This window comes from Pelobates fuscus, chromosome 4, assembly GCF_036172605.1.
Source record: "Pelobates fuscus isolate aPelFus1 chromosome 4, aPelFus1.pri, whole genome shotgun sequence".
Lineage (NCBI taxonomy): Eukaryota > Metazoa > Chordata > Amphibia > Anura > Pelobatidae > Pelobates > Pelobates fuscus.
The window spans coordinates 22,411,402-22,433,347 of NC_086320.1; the positions used below are offsets into that span (position 1 = coordinate 22,411,402).

General features: G+C 41.9%; 1 protein-coding gene across 1 annotated transcript in view; it reads left to right on the top strand.

Annotated features, from left to right (window-relative positions):
* The first annotated feature begins 1,511 nt into the window (after positions 1–1,511).
* The window catches only part of GPR20 (G protein-coupled receptor 20), a 66,315-nt gene continuing 45,880 nt past the window's right edge, over positions 1,512–21,946 (top strand). Inside the window, exon 1 of the mRNA XM_063450249.1 lies at positions 1,512–1,596. The gene's annotated coding sequence lies outside the window, so the exon portion shown is untranslated. The remainder of the gene's footprint in view (positions 1,597–21,946) is intronic.

Below are 21,946 nucleotides of genomic sequence, written 5' to 3' on the forward strand. Positions count from 1 at the left end.
TCTCCCCTGGGCTTCCCTTTTGTTAAATATATATTTGCATAAATTCCCAGGCTTAATCAGCACTTGGAGGATAGAAAAAGATAATATTACACACTTATATTTGGCAGGGGCCAAGAGCGGCTGCTGTGGTCTATCTGTGCTGCTTCAAAGACGGCTTCTTGCTTCTATCTCCTGTGGGCACTGTAACCCCACCCCCTTGGTTCTATCAGCCAATGATGGCCCCTGAATAGAGAGGCCAATAGCATGCCCAAACTCAGATACAGCTTGTTCTGCTGCTTGTATATCAACTTAATGGAAATTTCTGAAACTCCTTCATAAATTACACTGGGCATGTGCAACACCTACTGAAACGGGGCATATTTGAAACCAGCCCTAGTTTGTTGACATGCCTAAATACTCTCAAACAAGATTCTCCAAACAGCTATCAATGAGGGGGAGGGCCCTGCAGGACTGAAACTATTACAGTATTAAAGAGACACTTTTTTTCTTTTTGGCTTACCACCCTACCCTCCCAAAAAAGAATCTTAGCAATTCTAAACTACTGCGAGCAAATGCTTTCCCCACATAAAAACTAGTGGGGCGCTGCCTCAAATACCCCTGTGTAGAGCTTCCACTTATTATTTATCATATCAGAGTGAGTACAGTGTAAGTCCTTAGACTTAGCAAGAGAGGGAGAGAGAGAGAGAGAGAGAGAGAGAGAGAGAGAGAGAGAGAGAGAGAGAGAGAGAGAGACTGTATAAAATGATGTACCACATCTTGAACCTGGTGTATGTGTGTACGCTTCCACCGGTCACAATCACAATTTATCAGGATCAGTCGGGTTGTGGAATTATCATCTTTACTTTGCAATAGAGGTGATGTCTTACATTTCCAGCGTATCATAACCCTAAAGAACCTGGAGCTAGGTGCAGATCAGTTTTATTATTTAGATCAAGCACTACGTGCCAGTCTTTATCAAATTTCCTATATTGCCTATACAGACTGCTTGTAAATTCTTTATCATCTGTCCGTGCAGAGAACACACCCAAAACCATAATGCATGATCTGAGTTTGGGGGGTGGCAGACTGAAAATGGGAAAATACTATTTAAGAGAAAGAGTAGTAGAGATCTGGAGTGGCTTTCCAGTGGAAGTAGTAACGGCTAACTCAGTAAATGAATTTGAGAATCCATGAGAAGTGCATAAGGCTATTCTGTAGAACAAACAAGTAAAATCAGTTCCTTGCAAACTGTGCCAGAACAAATACATAGCATAGGAGGTTGTCATTGCTAAAGCAAATATATTTAACAGAATTAAAATTATCTGACAGCACTCCTGAACAAAAGGGCTTGCAATTTATTCCTTGAACTTCACCGCACAAAGCTGGATAGATTTCCAGAATTCAGCATGAGACTATCTTTTTTTAGTCTTCTAAGGACTGCCTTTAACCAAACTTAGCAGAGGATGCAAGGGAAAGAGCTGACGTCAAAGAAAAAGTAAACGGAGATTTCTGGATCCTGTATCACTGTGCAGGAGACAGTCTGGAGAGCAAGTTCTCTATCCTTTGAGTCCAACAGCTGCAACATCTGTCTAGGGATACGTTCCATTAACTCTGTGTGTAAGTACCATATGACTTTACATATATCATAGAACTGATGCACCTTCACAGAGATCTTTTAAACAATGTGCTAGGCTTTATCAGTGCAATTCAGTGCAATAATGTTCGGCGTTACTTGGCATTTCTTTGTCATTTTGGCTTATTCTGCACTATCGCTTCACACACCATTTTCTTCAGAAACAGATTGTCCGTAGAGATTCGATTGGATCCTAAATTCTAGATCTGACATTTACTGAATGAACAAAAACAAATCTTTAGAGACGGTTTGTCCAGACAGATCACGGACGTTTGTAGATGATTATTATTCGTTAGAGTAGCAGGTGGGAAGGTGTAAAGGGGCCGCTATTAACCCTTGGAGCGCCAGAGACTTGAGAAGCACATTCTGCAAAGTTTTGCTGATAAGCCTTGCACCCTGCTAATCAAAGGGTTAACAGAGAACTGATCAGATTTTTAGAGAGATCTAGAAATGAGAAACACTAGGTCTGTGTGTTTTGGTGCAAGGCCAGTTTTGATAGATTTCTACCTTTTAATAGAATGGATTTGCTACAGACTGGTTTCTTAAATGAGGAAAGTAATCACCAGGAAGATATTTCATTTATTTATCTTAATTTCAGATGGTTTGGTTTTTCTTAGTGGATGGGGTGGCGATTGGCCAGGTATATGTCCACACGTTCACGTAAGGTTTATTTTAATTACTGGAAACTTGAAAAATTTTGCTATCGACAAACCTTCGTGTGAAGAGCTGAGTTGGACACATTTTCCAATTTCGCACTTTTTTCCTACTTTTCACAATTGTGTTTTAATTCGCTCCAGTTTACTGTTTGGCAAATATTTCTCTGTATATATCAAGCACTAGCTGTGAGTTGTTACAGAGTGATTTTGTGATGTGCTTAATTACTGCTCAGATTTTATAGTTCTATGTAGAATTACTCTCTCCAGAAGGATATTGATACCTTAGAGAGAGTTCAGAGAAGGGCTACTAAACTGGTTCATGGATTGCAGGATAAAACTTACCAGGAAAGGTTAAAGGATCTTAACATGTATAGCTTGGAGGAAAGATGAGACAGGGGGATATGATAGAAACATTTAAATACATAAAGGGAATCAACACAGTAAAGGAGGAGACTATATTTAAAAGAAGAAAAACTGCCACAACAAGAGGACATAGTCTTTAATTAGAGGGGCAAAGGTTTAAAAATAATATCAGGAAGTATTACTTTTATGAGAGGGTAGTGGATGCATGGAACAGCCTTCCAGCTGAAGTGGTAGAGGTTAATACAGTGAAGGATTTTAAGCACGCGTGGGATATGCATAGGGCTATCCTAACTATAAGATAAGGCCAGGGCGTAATGAAAGTATTTAGAAAATTGGTCAGACTAGATGGGCCGAATGGTTCTTATCTGCTGTCACATTCTATGTTTCTATATTTCTCTTGATAAAGTTTTGTAGGTGTTGATAAATTCAATTTCCCACAATTTTCCACCAATTCTAGGCAGATTTGGGTTATGTTACCAAATTTAAATCAGTGGTCTAATGCCTCTCAATAAAATATACAACTTGTTACCCTTCATCACCCATTGTCTGAGCTAAAAAACCTGTTGCTGTAATCTATGATGAGAGGAAACGACTCTGTCAATGAAATAACAATCATCCCATTGAGATCTATGAAACCATTGCTGGTCAGCTACTAGTGGTACCCATGTTTTGGAAGTCTGGTGAATTACAGGTCAGTTTCCTCCTCTCCACCGAATTTGGAGACAGTGTCAGTTGGGGGACAAGCACTACAGCTAGCAGAATTTATTATAAAAATAATGTAAGCTCATGCACAGAGGCACTTTATTAGTCTGCACCGTATTCACCGCCAGTATGGTACTCTGCAGTGCACACCACAGGAAGGCTGAGAGTATACTCTGAGTCCTCAGTTGAACGTAGTTCTGGACTGCGTGGAGAAGCAGTGAGCATATCAAGAACCAAAGTTGCCGTTATAGAATGTTCCTGATAGTTGTGTCTGCCTGGAAATGTCTGGTAATTTGGGAAATGTCAAACGCAGGCCTAAAGATTTCCATGACAAATTAATGTATTGTTAAGGATTTCATTGATGACTCTCTGCATTTTATATACCATGTAAAAATCCATAGAAAGATAGAGATAAAGAGATATTAACAGACACAGTAATAAAAGTGAATCAATCAATAAGAACATTCTATTAGTTTCCATGGTGACTGATACACTTTTGCACTTTGCTCCACAGTTGCTCCTAACACACAAGCACCGATATAACATACCGTGATGAGACAGGATCCTCACCGGAATAAATAAAACTAAAAAAGGGATGTTGTCCACATAGTTGGTACTGCTCAAAATAGACATAAAGTAGAGGATTTTCTCTGTGAGAGGGAGCAGTTAGAACAAGAGGAGAAATCGTAGGTAATATTAGAAATAACTTTTCTATAGAGAGTGTTGTAGATGCAGGGGATCACCTCACAGCAGAGGTGGGAGATCTATAGAATGGAATAGTTCAAAAGGTTTGGGACAGACTGCAATGGGCAGGAAACATTCTGAAAAGTATAGTGTCAGGGTTATTCACTAGACACATTTATTGAATTTCATTTTTCGTTAACTAATATCTGGTGTTGAGTGGTTATGTCCCTCTCCCATGATTTGTAGAAGTAACTCATTGCTGAGGTTGATGCATACGTTTCTCATTCAAAACAATGAGTGAGCTCCCTTCATGAATATTATTTCTGACCATAATAAGGTTAAGGTTGAGCATCTGAGATAAAATGCAATGTTTATAAAATTTTATATTTAAGGGCTCAATAAAAGACCAGATGACTCCCCGTGGACAAAGTACTCAGGGCAGGGAAGGTCCAGTCTTTTGAGTGTCCATCCACTGGACATTTGCGAGTACCTGGAGATCTACCCAACCAGTTTAACATTCAGTTAAAGAACCATCGTGAGGGAAGGCTTCCTTTATGATGCAATGACTTTTCTGGTGCAACCTGACATTGTCATCAATGGTAGAGTTTACATCTAGGTGGCTATAGTGTAGTCAACAAGAGGTAAGGTCACATGTGATGTATCTCTGCGAGGTCACATGCCATTACCTCCCAACAATTAACAAGGATAAAGAGGGACACTTTCATTTTAAGAGTGTGAGTGGGATGTGGTCAATGAGCTGTTCTGAGAAATGTTATGTGACTTAAAGGGACACTACAGTCACCAGAGCAACTACAGCTTTTTGTATTTGTTCTGGTAAGTATAATCATTCCCTTCAGGCTTTTTGCAGTAAACAATTTTTCAGAGAAAATTTTTACATTACAGCATAGGGATAACTTCATTGGCCACTCCTCAGATGGCTACTAGCGGTGCTTCCTGGGCAGGGCCGGCGCTACCATTAAGGCGGACTAGGCAGCCGCCTAGGGCGCCCCTTGGGAAGGGGCGCCGCCAGGAGCGCCGGCCCCCCTAATGCTGCAGCCACCCGAGCGCTCTGTAGAGCGCCTCAGGCGGCTGCAGCTTCGCCCGGGCTGGTGCGTCCATGAGGGCGCACCGCCCGGGCGCAGCATGAGGAGACGGGCTGACAGGAGGGAAGCGCTCAGCGCTCCCTCCTGTCACTCCCTCACTGTAGCGTGGCCGAGCCCTGTATAGTCCGCCGGTACAGGGAGCATTTGTCTCCTGTACCCGGACGGACTAACCGGAAGTGAACACTGAGTGTTCACTTCCTTTTAGTCCGGCCGGGTACAGGAAACAAAAGCTCCCTGTACCCGCGGACAGTACAGAGCTCGGCCACGCTACAACACAGGTAGGGGGGGGGGGGGGTGGAGAAATAAATGGAGAGGGGGAGGGGAGGAGGGAGAAATAGAGGGGGGGAGAAATAAATGGAGGGGGGTGGAATAAATGGAGAGGGAGGGGGGAGGGGAGGGGGGGAGAAATAAATGGAGGGGGGTGGAATAAATGGAGAGGGAGGGGGAGGGGAGGGGGGGCAGGAGAAATAAATGGAGAGGGAGGGAGGGAGGGGGGAAATAAATGGAGAGGGAGTGGGGGAGGAGAAATAAATGGAGAGGGGGGGGAGAAATAAATGGAGAGGGGGGGGGAATAAATGGACAGGGAGAATAAATGGACAGGGAGAATAAATGGACAGGGAGAATAAATGGACAGGGAGGGGGGGGATAAATGGACAGGGAGGGGGGGATAAATGGTATGGGGGGGGAATAAGTGGACAGGGAGGGGGGTAAATGGACAGGGAGGGTGGGGGAATAAATGGACAGGCAGGGTGGGGGGAATAAATTGAAAGGGTGGGGGGAATAAATTGACAAGGTGGGGGGGAAGTAATTGACATGGAGTGGAATTGACGGGGTTAGGAGGGGGAATGAGAGTGGGGAGGGGAGAAGAGAGTGACAAGGGAGGGGGAGAAGAGAGGGACACGCAGGGGAGAAGAGAGTGACAAGGGAGGGGGGAGAAGAGAGGGACAAGAGGGGGAGAAGAGAGGGACAAGAGGGGGGAGAAGAGAGGGACAAGAGGGGGAGAAGAGAGGGACAAGAGGGAAGAGAAGAGAGGGACAAGAGGGAAGAGAAGAGAGGGACAAGAGGGGGGAGAAGAGAGGGACAAGGGGGGGAGAGAAGAGAGGGACAAGGGGGGGAGAGAAGAGAGGGACAAGGGGGGGGAGAGAAGAGAGGGACAAGGGGGGGGAGAGAAGAGAGTGACGAGGGAGGGAGAGGGGGAGAAGAGAGTGACAAGGGAGGAGGGAGAGATTGACATCCATCACACACACACAATGCACCCCTTGCACACAGAAAAACACACAATGCATTACACACACAGACACACACACACAAGCAATTCAACCCTTACATACAATGCATCCCTTACACACACAGAAACACAATGCATTCCTTACACACACTCAATACACCCCTTACACACACTCAATGCACCCCTTACAGACGCACACACTGCATCCCGTACATACACAGAAACACACATTGCAGCCCTTACACATACAAACACAGATTCACACAATGCATTCCTTACACACATATCAGGACATCCCCTACTCCTGTGAACAAACTATTTGGTGGAACATGAAGGTGGACCCTGGGGCCCAGACCATGAGCTGTGTAAAGGGCCTTTAAAAAAATGGAGCTGCTTTCCGTTCTCCCAGAACACAAACAGCCTCCAGAGAGCCTGTTCTACACCAGACGAGTGGAGCCAGACTGCAGCTAGAGCCCATCACCATCCTCATCTGATTGTAAGTAGGCAATCTAGTATATTATTCGTGGCACTAATCTCTAATTTACCTCACATTAAAGGGACACTTTAGTCCCCAGAACCACTGCAGCTTAATGTAGTGGTTCTGGTGTCTATAGCCTGTCCCTGCAGGCCTTTTAATGTAAACACGGCGGCACTGCAGCACTTGCGTTAGTTAACATGGGGCATTGTGATGTCATAGGGGAGGGGGGGGGGGGGCGGCAAACTTTACTTATGCCTAGGGCGGCAAAAATCCTTGCACCGGCCCTGTTCCTGGGGCAGTGCTGCCATTCAGTGTCTCCACCATCTGCATGGAGACGCTGAACTTTCCTTATAGAAATGCATTTATTCAATGCATCTATATGAGGAGAGGCTGATTGGCCAGGGGTATGTTTGACTTGTGCTGGCTCTGTCCCTGATCTGCCTCCTTGACAGTCTCAGCCAATCCTATGGGTAAGCATTGTGATTGGCTCAGAGAATCACTTCTGATGATGTCAGCCAAGCAGGCAGATCAGTGGTAGAGGCCGCAGCTGCATACTTGAATGCAAGTAAGATATTAGTATATTTAGGGAGGTAAGTGGGGCCATGGGGGTATAGAGTGGGGTGTAGGGGTGTAGATGGTGGTTTTAGCACTACAGGGTAAGGAATACATGAGAAAGGGGAAAATAGATTGACAATCAAAAGAGAATTAGGACCAAGGCCTAGAAGAAAAAGTTACCTTGGATGGAGTCACATGGCTTTTACCTGTGGGAGGAGTTACAGGGTGTTTACCTGGGGAGGAGTCACAAGGCTTTTACCTGGGGTAGGAGTTACAGGGTTTTTACCTGTGGGAGGAGTTACAGGGTTTTTACCTGGGGAGGAGTCACATGGCTTTTACCTGGGGGAGGAGTTACAGGGTGTTTACCTGGTGAGGAGTCACATGGCTTTTACCTGTGGGAGGAGTTACAGGGCTTTTACTTGGGGGAGGAATAACAGGGTGTACCTGGGGAAGGAGTTACAGGGTGTTTACCTGGGGGAGGAATAACAGGGTGTATACCTGGGGAAGGATTCTTATCTAGACTTATACAAGAGGTCTTGATTGACCTGGTCTTGATTGTCAGAATATATAAATATATTGCACAATTATTGTATATTTTTGTCAATGTTCCGCCCGTTTTGGTAAATTCATTGCATTAAGAGCGGAGTTTGTTGCTCATATGTTTTGAGAAATTGAACAGGAAATGGTAATTATAAAAGTAACCTTTATGAAATGAACACTAGTGGCACCATAACCACAACAGCCCAAGTCAATGAAGTGTAGTGGTTATGGTACTTGTAGTGTTCCTTTGTACAATTTTCTTCGCAACATTGGAAACCGTGATAAAGCATGTTGAGCCTAATTTTTCTGTTTACAAAAGAAAGGTAATGGAAAAGAGAGGGATAGTGGAATAGAGAAGAGTGTGAAAATGTCAGATTTATATCATATGTCAGAAGAGAGAAAACTGAAATAATATAATAAAATAAGAGAGATTTGGGTGCAGACTGCAAGTCCCTTCTTCACTTCATAATAATAAACGGTACCAGGCCCATCACTGATGACTGAATAAAAATATTGCACATCAGTTTTGGTCCAAAAAACTTTTCTGCTATCAGAGTGATTTCTGGCCTCTAGTTTATTTCCGTTTTAAGCAGAGCTCTGTATATTCCTTTTCCTGTTTAAGCAGCTAATTTATCCATTAACCCACTGTTCAACCTTGGGTAATCTTGGCATGGCCGATGTTTTGAATTGCAGTTTCCAAACTGTCTGAGAACCCAGAGGAAATGGCTTTCACAGACATCGGCAGTGCCAAGGGTTAACCAACTCAGCTCTCTTACAAACTGGCTGAGCACCCAAAGGGAATGGTTTTCACAGACAATCGCAGTGCCAAGGGTTAGCCAACTCCGTTTTCAACCAAACTGGCTGAGCACCCAGAGGGAATGGCTTTCACAGATATTGGCAGTGCCAAGGGTTAGCCAGCTCACCTCTCGACCAAACTGGCTGAGCATTCAGAGGGAATGGCTTTCACAGACAACGGCAGTGCCAAGGGTTAGCCAACTCACCTCTCGACCAAACTGGCTGAGCATTCAGAGGGAATGGCTTTCACAGACAACGGCAGTGCCAAGGGTTAGCCAACTCAGCTCTCGACCAAACTGGCTGAGCACCCAGAGGGAATGGCTTTCACAGACAGATGGCAGTGCCAAGGGTTAGCCAACTCAGCTCTCGACCAAACTGGCTGAGCACCCAGAGGGAATGGTTTTCACAGACATCGGCAGTGCCAAGGGTTAGCCAGCTCAGCTCTAAACCAAACTGGCTGAGCACCCAGAGGGAATGGCTTCACAGACATCGGCAATGCCAAGAGTTAGCCAGCTCAGCTCTTAACCAAACTGGCTGAGCATTCAGAAGGAATGGCTTTCACAGACAGCGGCAGTGCCAAGGGTTAGCCAACTCAGCTATATTAGCTTAACAACTGCCCAAAAACTGCATATTTTTGTTAATGCTCTGCCCATTTTGGGCCATATTCTCCCGCAATGTTATTGAGTAAAGAAAGTGTCCATGAAAGTAACGTGTAAAGTCAAAAACATGTTTAGTCATTTTGAAAAGTAAAAGGAAATGTTAAAATAGACTTTATTAAACAGTGTTCATTGCAAAACAGGAAAATGGAACAAAAACATATTGAGCCTAATTATTTTGTTTACTACACTTTACAAAAGAGGATTTATAGGATTAAATGTTGTTTAAATTATTGTTTTTTTTCCCTTCCATGGAATAGAAGCCTGAGGCCTTGCAGATAAGATGTATGTGCCCTACCCATCCTGTGGGCAATCTTGTGGCACTGTTTAGAGGAGATGAGAAATGAATGGGTCGACTTCCTCCTACAATAAATCACACTGAGTTTAGTTACAGCTGAACAAAATTATAAAATACTTATCCAGTGACTCGATGGGACACTGCCAGTGACAGTGTTGTGTTTGGATCGCTGAGTATCGATATTGCAACAATTATTAAAAACATCACAAACCATTTTACTTCCACTAACGCAGCCAAAGTCATAAAAGGTTATCATCCCAAAATCGAAATCGGGCATTACTTGGGATTTCTCATTTTGCATTCAGTTCGATATGAAAAGGTTTTAAATTTTTTATTACATCACATGTTGAAGGCAGGGGGGGGACTAATGTAGATAGGGCCCATTGTGCAAGAAATGTTTTTTGGCCCTTCTGTAGCCTCTGTAGCGCAAGGGTACCCAAAAGGTAGATCCCCATCTGTCGTACAGCTCCCACGGTGCTATGCCAACTGCAGATCTACTATTTTACCAACCTTTCAGGGTTTAATTTGTGAGCAATATTTGTGCGTTTTAATGCAATCATGTATTGTATAGCAGGCATAGGCAACCTTTGGCACTCCAGATGTTTTGGACTACACCTCCCATGATGCTTTGCCAGTATTATGGGTGTAAGAGCATTATGAGGATGTAGTCCATAAAATCTGGAGTGCCAAAGGTTGCCTATCCCCGAAGTATATGTGTGCATGTAAAGTTGTAATTGTATGTACTGTTGCCATTGGAATACAGTGGTGTCCTTGTGTGTAGTGTTTGCGTTTAAATGCAGGCTTGTGTTTGCATGTAGTGTTGGCTTTTAAATGTAGGTGTACATTTGTGTGTAGTGTAGGTATGTGAATGAAGGGGTGTTTGTATATAATTTGGGCATTTTAATACAGGTGTGTGTGTGTATGTAATGCTTCCGTTTCAGCGGTGTGTTTGCAGGTTTTGGTGGTTTTTGTTTGCTGGGCATTATGCATATGTACACATACATTGCCACATACATACATACACAGATAAACATATACATTTACACACAGATACACACATTTAAATACACTGACACATACACACATCCAGATACAGACTGACACACACATAGATAAACACACTCTGACACACACAAACACATTTACACATTGACAGATAAAAACACCCTGACACACAGAAACACTCACTGACACATACAAACATCCTGACACACAGATACACACACTGACACATACAAACACTTTGACACACAGATACACACACTGACACATACAAACACTCTGACACACAGATACAGAAACTGACACATACAAACACTCTGACACATACACAAACACCCTGACACACAGATGCACACACTGACACATGCAAACATCCTGACACATGCACACACTGACGCACTCACTGACACATAGATACATACACACATATATGTCAGAGTTTTTAGCCACCCTCCTGTTAACATACCTTTTTTGTGTAGCAGGGTGGCTTGACTGGGGTTCTGCTGCTTGCTCAGTCTGATGGGAGTGTGGGTCTGGGTCTCTCCCCCACCTTTTGTGCTGCCTGCTCCCACTCCTCCTGAGCCTCCTCTCCCTCCCGCGCAGCTGTTCTTGTAGATGGGAGGAAGTGATCTGAACTCACTTCTTCCCAGCATGGTCGATGTGAAAGGGGCCGGTCGCACTGTTAAAGGCCTTTTTAGAAATCATCATTGGGTGGTCCTAAGTGCATGGGCCACGGTATTGGCCACCTCAGTGTGTGGGCCCCAGCGATAGTTCCGCCACTGGTTGAAGGTTACAGACAGCTCAGAGTATTAATAATGCTAACGTGTGTAATTAACCCACTATATTACATAGAACATTGCAGTGTGACCAGTCGGGTATTGGGCCTTGGTGTGTTTGTTCTGCTCCTGCTCAAACACTTAATACGTAATATTTATATAGATATTTGGGGGAATTGGTTAATTGTTAGAAAATATTTGCAAGCCTTTTAACGTGTTGAATTCACTAACAGGATTATCCACTAAAGTGAAAATTCTAAGTGTATTCAAAGTGAATTCAAAGTTCCAGTGATGGTAGTTACAGCCCTGATTAGTTCGATTTTTTGAGTTCCTGTTATAGAATCCCTGTTACCTGTACCTACCATGCTTCACGTTCATGGAGCCTATGTATGAGTGGTTTTATGGTATTTTAGGCTGCATTGAAAAACACACTAGTTGTCTAGTTGTCCTCTCCTAAAGGACAATTGTCATCAAATTATCTCATGTTTTCTTTTGTTTTTCAAAGTTTAATACATTTAATTAAACAATGTCCATCAAGTTCAGCCTTCATAACAAATTGTGCTCCTTCCTTGACATTTGAGTTTGGTTACAGGCCGGTACACTTACTGGTATCTGCAAGACCTGGCAGTGCTACTACTCAAAGCTTTTGGGCTCAACCTCTAAGAAGAAGGTGGGATGTCCTACAGTAGACCATTCCTACTCTCCTTGGACCCCAAGCAGGTCTTGATAATCCTTTGTAAAACGTTCTCCCGTAAAGAATTTAAATTGCTGTCAGATCACAATAACAGGGGTACGACTGTTTTTTTGCTGAAAGTGTTATATAAGGCATACAAAAAAATATATGGAGCTATGTGATACAGTCATACACCCTGCACATTGCTGTGAGTTTTTCCTGCTGTGGAGCTCTGTGATACAGTCATACACACAGTACATTTATGTGACTTTTATTGCAGTGGAGCTCTGTGATTGTGTGACACAATACACCCTTGCTGTAAGTTTTTCTGCTGTGGAGCTCTGTGTTATACTCAGACACACTGCATATCACTGTGAGTTTTATTGTTTTGAAGCTCTGTGATACGCTCATACACACTGGACATTGCTGTCAGTTTTATTGCTGTGAAGCTCTGTGATACACACTCCATATTACTGTGAGTTTTATTGCTGTGAAGCTCTGTGATAGACACTGCATATTACTTTGAGTTTTATTGCTGTGAAGCTGTGATACACACTGCATATTACAATGAGTTTTATTGCAGTGAAGCTCTGTGATACCTACACCATGCTACCGTGAGCTTTATTGCTGTGAAGCTCTGTGATACACACTGCATATTACTGTGAGTTATATTGCTGTAAAGCTCTGTGATACACACTGCATATTACTGTGAGTTTTATTGTTGTGAAGCTCTGTGATACACACTGCATATTGCTGCATTTTATTGCTGTGAAGCTCTGTGATACACTGCATATTACTGTGAGTTTTACTACTGTGAAGCTCTGTGATACACACTGCATGTTACTGTGAGCTTTACTGATGTGAAGCTCTGTGATACACTAAGCATATTGCTGCATTTTATTGCTGTGAAGCTCTGTGATACACACTGCATATTACTGTGAGTTTTATTGCTTTGAAGCTCTGAGATACACCCATCATATTACTGAGTTTTATTGCTGTGAAGCTCTGTGATACACACGCCATATTAATTCATTTATTGCTGTGAAGCTCTGTGATACACACACCATATTACTGTGAGTTTTATTGCTGTGAAGCTCTGTGATACACACACACCATATTACAGTGAGTTTTATTGCTGTGAAGCTCTGTGATACACACTGCATATTACTGTGAGTTTTATTGCTGTGAAGCTCTGTGATAACACACACACCATATTACAGTGAGTTTTATTGCTGTGAAGCTCTGTGATACACATTGCATATTACTGTGAGTTTTATTGCTGTGAAGCTCTGTGATGCACATTGCTGTTAGTTTTATTGTTGTGAAGCTCGTTGATAGACACTGCATACTACAATGAGTTTTATTGCTGTGAAGCTCTGTGATACCTACACCATGCTACCGTGAGCTTTATTGCTGTGAAGCTCTGTGATACACACTGCATATTACTGTGAGTTATATTGCTGTAAAGCTCTGTGATACACACTGCACATTACTGTGCATTTTATTGCTGTGAAGCTCTGTGATACACACTGCACATTACTGTGAGTTTTATTGCTGTGAAGCTCTGTGATACACTGCATATTACTGTGAGTTTTATTGCTGATGCTCTCTGATACACACTGCATGTTACTGTGAGTTTTATTGCTATGATGCTCTGGGATGCACTGCATATTGCTGCATTTTATTGTTGTGAAGTTCTGTGACACACACTGCATATTTCAGTGAGTTTTATTTCTGTGAAGCTCTGTGATACACACTGCATATTACTGTGAGTTTTACTGCTGTGAAGCTCTGTTATACACACTGCATTTTACTGTGAGTTTTATTGCTATGAAGCTCTGGGATACACACTGCATGTTACTGTGAGTTTTATTGCTGTGAAGCTCTGTGATACACACTGCATATTACTGTGAGTTTTACTACTGTGAAGCTCTGTGATACACAGTGCATTTTACTGTGAGTTTTATTGCTATGAAGCTCTGTGATACACTCTGCATATTACTGTGAGTTTTATTGCTGTGAAGCTCTGTGATACACACACCACATTACTGTGAGGTTTATTGCTGTGAAGCTCTGTGATCACACTGCATGTTACTGTGAGTTTTATTGCTGTGAAGCTCTGTGATACACACACCATGTTACTGTGAGTTGTATTGCTGTGAAGCTCTGTGATACACACTGCATGTTACTGTGAGTTTTATTGCTGTGGAGCTCTGTGATACACACACCATGTTACTGTGAGTTGTATTGCTGTGAAGCTCTGTGATCACACTGCATGTTACTGTGAGTTTTATTGCTGTGAAGCTCTGTGATTCACACTGCATGTTACTGTGAGTTTTATTGCTGTGAAGCTCTGTGATACACACTGCATGTTACTGTGAGTTTTATTGCTGTGATGCTCTGTGATACACACACCATGTTAGTGTGAGTTGTATTGCAGTGAAGCTCTGTGATTCACACTGCATGTTACTGTGAGTTTTATTGCTGTGAAGCTCTGTGATGCACACTGCATGTTACTGTGAGTTTTATTGCTGTGATGCTCTGTGATACACACACCATGTTACTGTGAGTTGCATTGCAGTGAAGCTCTGTGATTCACACTGCATGTTACTGTGAGTTTTATTGCTGTGAAGCTCTGTGATACACACTGCATGTTACTGTGAGTTTTATTGCTGTGAAGCTCTGTGATGCACACTGCATGTTACTGTGAGTTTTATTGCTGTGAAGCTCTGTGATGCACACTGCATGTTACTGTGAGTGTTATTGCCGTGAAGCTCTGTGATACACTCTGCATATTACTGTGAGTTTTATTGCTGTGAAGCTCTGTGATGCACACTGCATGTTACTGTGAGTTTTATTGCTGTGAAGCTCTGTGATGCACACTGCATGTTACTGTGAGTTTTATTGCTGTGAAGCTCTGTGATGCACACTGCATGTTACTGTGAGTTGTATTGCTGTGAAGCTCTGTGATCACACTGCATGTTACTGTGAGTTTTATTGCTGTGAAGCTCTGTGATGCACACTGCATGTTACTGTGAGTTTTATTGCTGTGGAGCTCTGTGATACACACACCATGTTACTGTGAGTTGTATTGCTGTGAAGCTCTGTGATCACACTGCATGTTACTGTGAGTTGTATTGCTGTGAAGCTCTGTGATCACACTGCATGTTACTGTGAGTTTTATTGCTGTGAAGCTCTGTGATTCACACTGCATGTTACTGTGAGTTTTATTGCTGTGAAGCTCTGTGATACACACTGCATGTTACTGTGAGTTTTATTGCTGTGAAGCTCTGTGATACACACTGCATGTTACTGTGAGTTTTATTGCTGTGAAGCTCTGTGATTCACACTGCATGTTACTGTGAGTTTTATTGCTGTGAAGCTCTGTGATGCACACTGCATGTTACTGTGAGTTTTATTGCTGTGAAGCTCTGTGATTCACACTGCATGTTACTGTGAGTTTTATTGCTGTGAAGCTCTGTGATTCACACTGCATGTTACTGTGAGTTTTATTGCTGTGAAGCTCTGTGATACACACTGCATGTTACTGTGAGTTGTATTGCTGTGAAGCTCTGTGATACACACTGCATGTTACTGTGAGTTTTATTGCTGTGAAGCTCTGATACTCTCACACACTGGAAATTACCAAGAATGTTGTTGCTTTGGAGACCTTTGAAACATCGATACACACAGCACGGTCAGAGTTTATAACACGGCCCAGGAGGATCATAAAGCAGGACAGAGGGATTAGGGATTTAATGAGGGATTGGGGTGGTATGCAGACTGCCACAGTGAAGTATGAGGGAATCAGAGACTAGAATGGGGTTATATTTCCAGATAAATCGAGCTTCAGAGTGAGATAATCTGCCGTATTGTACCAGTAAACATGTCCTACAATTGGGACTTTGAAACATAAAACACAGATTTATAAAATAAACGTTAGATCATGAAGAGCTCTCCAGTCTCTGTGTTATTTTACGAGCTGTAATTTCTGAAGAGTCTAATAAATAAGTTCTACGTTTCATGCCTCCAGCTAATAATTGAGGTTTTTCGCTTTTTCCATAAATCAAAAAAAATAAACACTACGATCACTGACTGTGTGAATACCAGTCTCAAAAAAAATCTTAGAAAAGCATCTTCCTAACTGTAACATAGTTTTTATCGGTTTATAGCTTGTATGTAAAGAAATACACTTGAGAATCAATTAGCTAAATTCTAATACTAGTTATTCACTAAAGTGAGAATTTCCAGTGAAATTCTATCTGTCTTGGATCATTTTTGTAATTCGGAAATTATGGGCTTAAATTTGAAATTCTCACTTTATTGAATAACCCTGTACATTTTCATTCTACTTTTCATCAAAGGTTGGTATAGATGTCCTGGTCAACGTATGATGGCTGCGTCAAGTCAGGACATATTTTTACGTTTCCCTAAAATAAAATCTGAAGCCTGCTTGACAATAAACCATCTTGACTACCATGATACCCCACTTGATGCTGATTAGCTCTAAGTATTGATCCTTTGAACAGCCGCCCATCAAGTAATTTGTCTAGCAGCAGCCAATCTGCATCAGTTATGGAAAACAATTGTGGTTATTAACTTTGCAACGTACTCACCCTCAGAGAATAGCCAATATTGTTCCAGAGAGAGCTCTTGCACCTGACAAGTCATTTGCAAAGACACTCCAGATCTCTAAATCATTATATCTCCCTGAAGTTCTTCATGTTTGAATAGTGTGTCTTCTGTTTTCGTTTTACAAAATGCGCAGATTTTAATAGAAATTGACACTTTTATAAATTAACATGGTTACGCCTTAATGGCTGTCAATCAGACAACAGGTCGTGTTACTTCCTGGTATGGTTAGCTCTGTGGAGCACCTGCCTTTCAAAGACTTCTCATTGAGCTGCATTGTGAACTCTGTGATTGGACAGACACAGAAAGTCTGGGTGGGGTTAGAAGGTGACAAGGAGGGCAGAAAAAACAAAGTTATTAGAACTTTCCTTAAAAGTAGTGGATAAGATCCGTGTTTGAAAAGTAGTGGTTCACACGCAATCTATTAGCTAAAGAATAAAAATAGAAAAACTAATGCCAAGAATGATACATTTCACAGATTAAGTATGTCATATATTCATATATTTATTATCCAACTTTATGTATATTTTCTAGAATCATAATCTCAGATAATTCATACAAAGAGGCAATCGTATTTTTTTTTAGAGCTTTTGCATTTTCTGTGATTTTTTTTCCCTCCAAGTCTAAGTCTTGTATTAAAGGGACACAGTAGGCATCCAGACAACATCAGCTAATTTAAGTGGTCTTGGTGCTGTGACCCTTTTGCTTAGTGCTGCAATGTAAAACATTGCCGTTCCAGAGACCTGTCAACAGACAGCCACTAGAGAACTTCCGGAATCCAAACTGACTTTTGCTCCTCACGGACCTCCAGCGTCAGATTTCCTCCATATTTAATGCTTCCAATGGGGAGATCTAATGCACGCGCAGCCATTGCCGCGCATGTGAATTAGATCTTCCGGGAGGAGTATGGGCAGAGCCTGATTCAGGTAAGTGACTGAAGGGGTATTAACCCCTTCAGCGACATGGGATGGGGGCCCTGAAGGAGGGAGCACTCCAGGAGCCTTTAGTACCAGGAAAACAAGTTTGTTTTCTTTGCACTATAGGATCCCTTTAAGATCCCCCTAATTCTAATTTCTAACCCACAAGGAAAACCTATGAACGTTGTATTTCTACAAAAACAAAACACTTTAAAAGAAATGCAGCACATCACATCTACAGAAACACTCTCATGTCTCCTTCATATACTTCTTCAAATTACAATATCAATGACTTATATGGGGCTGACATATTCAGCAGCGCTGTACAATAGATAAATCAAAACAAATAATTATAACATAAGAAGTTTGCCATACAAGAACAGGCGAAAAAGGACCTAGTAACATAATAAAATGTGTTTGACATATTCTATCCTTCATAAAATTACAATGATTGCAACTCATACTCAATATCGAGGTTCAAAATACATTTTTAATATCATTCTTTATAAATTGCCCAAATAACCTCCTTGGTGCCGATGTCAGATTTACAGATCTGTATTTCCCTAAGTTTGATCTTGATCCTTTAGTTTTCCCTGGACCTAGTCCAGCTACATTTCTCCTATAGGACTTTAATTTGGGTTGTTTTTTTCTTTGAGATGTTAAGCTATGCAATATTTAATTTAAACTCAACTCAAAATGAGTAAGGGATTACTTACAGAAAACAAAACAAAAACTGTCATGATACCTCATTTGAAATAATTTAGGAGATATGTAGGCAGAAAGGTAACAATATAATCTTCCTTACATTAATTCAATTAATTAGGAAGTCGGACGGTTCAAATATTTTCTTAAACATATAGTTCTTTTATTGTATTTATTTCATTGTTTTCAAATGTAAATCAAACACATAACTTACTGAATTGAGTGAATTAAATGTTAACTGTACTATATAACTTATTACTTTCTGTTTTGCTCTGTGTATCCATTGTACATCTCTCCAGAATATGATGGTGCTTTTATTAAAAACATACCTTCTACATGTATTATACACAGAGCTGATTTTTGTCTCTCTGGGAGTGTCTATCTCTGTTTCTCTCCCACCAGTGTGTGTCTATATCTGTGTGTGTCTATATCTGTGTGTGTTAGTGTCTGGGAGTGTCTATCTATGTTTCTCTCCCACCAGTGTGTGTCTATATCTGTGTGTGTCTATATCTGTGTGTGTTAGTGTCTGGGAGTGTCTATCTCTGTTTCTCTCCCACCAGTGTGTGTGTCTATATCTGTGTGTGTCTCTATCTGTGTGTGTCTATATCTTTGTGTGTTAGTGTCTGGGAGTGTCTATCTCTGTTTCTCTCCCACCAGTGTGTGTCTATATCTGTGTGTGTCTATATCTGTGTGTGTCTATATCTGTGTGTGTTAGTGTCTGGGAGTGTCTATCTCTGTTTCTCTCCCACCAGTGTGTGTCTATATCTGTGTGTGTTAGTGTCTGGGAGTGTGTTTCTCTATTTCTCTCCTCCCAGTGTGTGTCTATATCTGTGTGTGTTAGTGTCTGGGAGTGTCTATCTCTGTTTCTCTCCCACTAGTGTGTGTCTATATCTGTGTGTGTTAGTGTCTGGGAGTGTGTATCTCTGTTTCTCTCCTACCAGTGTGTGTCCATATCTGTGTGTGTTAGTGTCTGGGAGTGTCTATCTCTGTTTCTCTCCTACCAGTGTGTGTCTATATCTGTGTGTGTTAGTGTCTGGGAGTGTGTATCTCTGTTTCTCTCCCACCAGTGTGTGTCTGTATCTGTGTGTGTTAGGGTCTGGGAGTGTCTATCTCTGTTTCTCTCCCACTAGTGTGTGTCTATATCTGTGTGTGTTAGTGTCTGGGAGTGTGTATCTCTGTTTCTCTCCTACCAGTGTGTGTCTATATCTGTGTGTGTTAGTGTCTGGGAGTGTGTATCTCTGTTTCTCTCCCACCAGTGTGTGTCTATATCTGTGTGTGTTAGGGTCTGGGAGTGTCTATCTCTGTTTCTCTCCCACTAGTGTGTGTCTATATCTTTGTGTGTTAGTGTCTGGGACTGTCTATCTCTGTTTCTCTCCCACCAGTGTGTCTCTATATCTGTGTGTGTTAGTGTGTGGGAGTGTCTATCTCTGTTTCTCTCCCACCAGTGTGTGTCTATATCTGTGTGTTAGTGTCTGGGAGTGTCTATCTCTGTTTCTCTCCCACCAGTGTAAGTCTATATCGGTGTGTGTCTATATCTGTGTGTGTTAGTGTCTGGGAGTATGTATATCTGTTTCTCTCACACCAGTGTGTGTCTATATCTGTGTGTGTTAGTGTCTGGGAGGGTCTATCTCTGTTTCTCTCCTACCAGTGTGTGTCTATATCTGTGTGTGTTAGTGTCTGGGAGTGCCTATCTCTGTTTCTCTCCTACCAGTGTGTGTCTATATCTGTGTGTGTTAGTGTCTGGGAGTGTGTATCTCTGTTTCTAACCCACCAGTGTGTGTCTACATCTTTGTGTGTTATTGTCTGGGAGTGTCTATCTCTGTTTCTCTCCCACTAGTGTGTGTCTATATCTGTGTGTGTTAGTGTCTGGGAGTGTGTATCTCTGTTTCTAACCCACCAGTGTGTGTCTACATCTTTGTGTGTTAGTGTCTGGGAGTGTCTATCTCTGTTTCTCTCCCACTAGTGTGTGTCTATATCTGTGTGTGTTAGTGTCTGGGGAGTGTGTATCTCTGTTTCTCTCCCACCAGTGTGTGCCCATATCTTTGTGTGTTAGTGTCTGGGAGTGTGTATCTCTGTTTCTCTCCCACTGGTGTGTGTCTATATTTGTGTGTGTTAGTTTCTGGGAGTGTGTATCTCTGTTTCTCTCCCACCAGTGTGTGTCCATATCTGTGTGTGTTAGTGTCTGGGAGTGTGTATCTCTGTTTCTCTCCCACCAGTGTGAAACATAGAAACATAGAAACATAGAATGTGACGGCAGATAAGAACCATTCGGCCCATCTAGTCTGCCCAGTTTTCTAAATACTTTCATTAGTCCCTGGCCTTATTAGTGTGTGTCTATATCTGTGTGTGTTAGTGTCTGGGAGTGTCTCTCTCTGTTTCTCTCCCACCAGTGTGTGTCTAAATCTGTGTGTGTTAGTGTCTGGGAGTGTCTTTCTCTGTTTCTCTCCCACCAGTGTGTGTCTATATCTGTGTGTGTTAGTGTCTGGGAGTGTGTATCTCTGTTTCTCTCCTACCAGTTTGTGTCTATATATGTGGGTGCGTTAGTGTTAGTGTTAGTGTTAGTGTAGGTGAACATTTCTGAACATGTGTCTGTGCATTGGGGGGGCGAGGGGGGAGGCAGAGGAGGGGAGGGCTTAGGGACCCCCAAGAATCCTGATAGGATCCCTGGATTAAGATGAGACATGTATGTTTATTTAGCAGACAAATAAAAAACATAACGACACACTATTTGCAACATTTCATTGATTGTAAAACAAAAGTTATTCCTAGTGGATTTCCAAACTGCAATGCACTAAATCACGTCCACTTTTTGGTTGTTTTATACAAATTCTTGGAATTTTATGAGGAACATGGAATTATTATGGAGAGTGAGTCTGGATATGATTGAACAAAACCTCAAATACCGTCCCCAGCTAATTATGTCTTCCTTATATTATTAGTACTTTATATGTTACAGCAGAGTGAATCAAAGTTCTAATAGCGTTTACATTATTTTATTACTCACTCCACTCCGCACGGCCAGGCTCCCATTAATTTACAAATACCCCAGAGAAAAGAACTCTGGGAATTTTGAATTTAGTGGGTATTTAAAAAGAAAATCTTTGGAATGCTTGTTATTTTCTTTCGCTTTCCACGTGCAGTGGAATATATTGTGCCCTGCCAAATTCTATTAATTGTGTGTGGATAAAAAACAAACAAAAATAACAGTCACCTGGCACTCTCAGGGTTAATCCTCATGTTCCCAAGGAACAGACGATTCCTTAAGCAATAAAAATCCACTGGGGAAAAATAGAAATATAAATGTACGATAATTACTTTTAAGAGTAACATCGCAGTGCTTTTACTTTAATGGATTTTTGGGGGTCAATATTGAAACAGAAACCTTTTCAGTAAATGGCAGATTTAATCTTTGACAATTCCAAATATATTGTAACTACCAAAGAGAAACAATGTTGCAAACAGGTAATTGGCAATCAGTGCAGAGTGGGTTTTGTCCTCTGGGTGGCCGCCATTCGGGAAACGAACACGTAGCGGCGGACATCTTAAACTCACGAACAGCTGTGTTTGGTCGTCG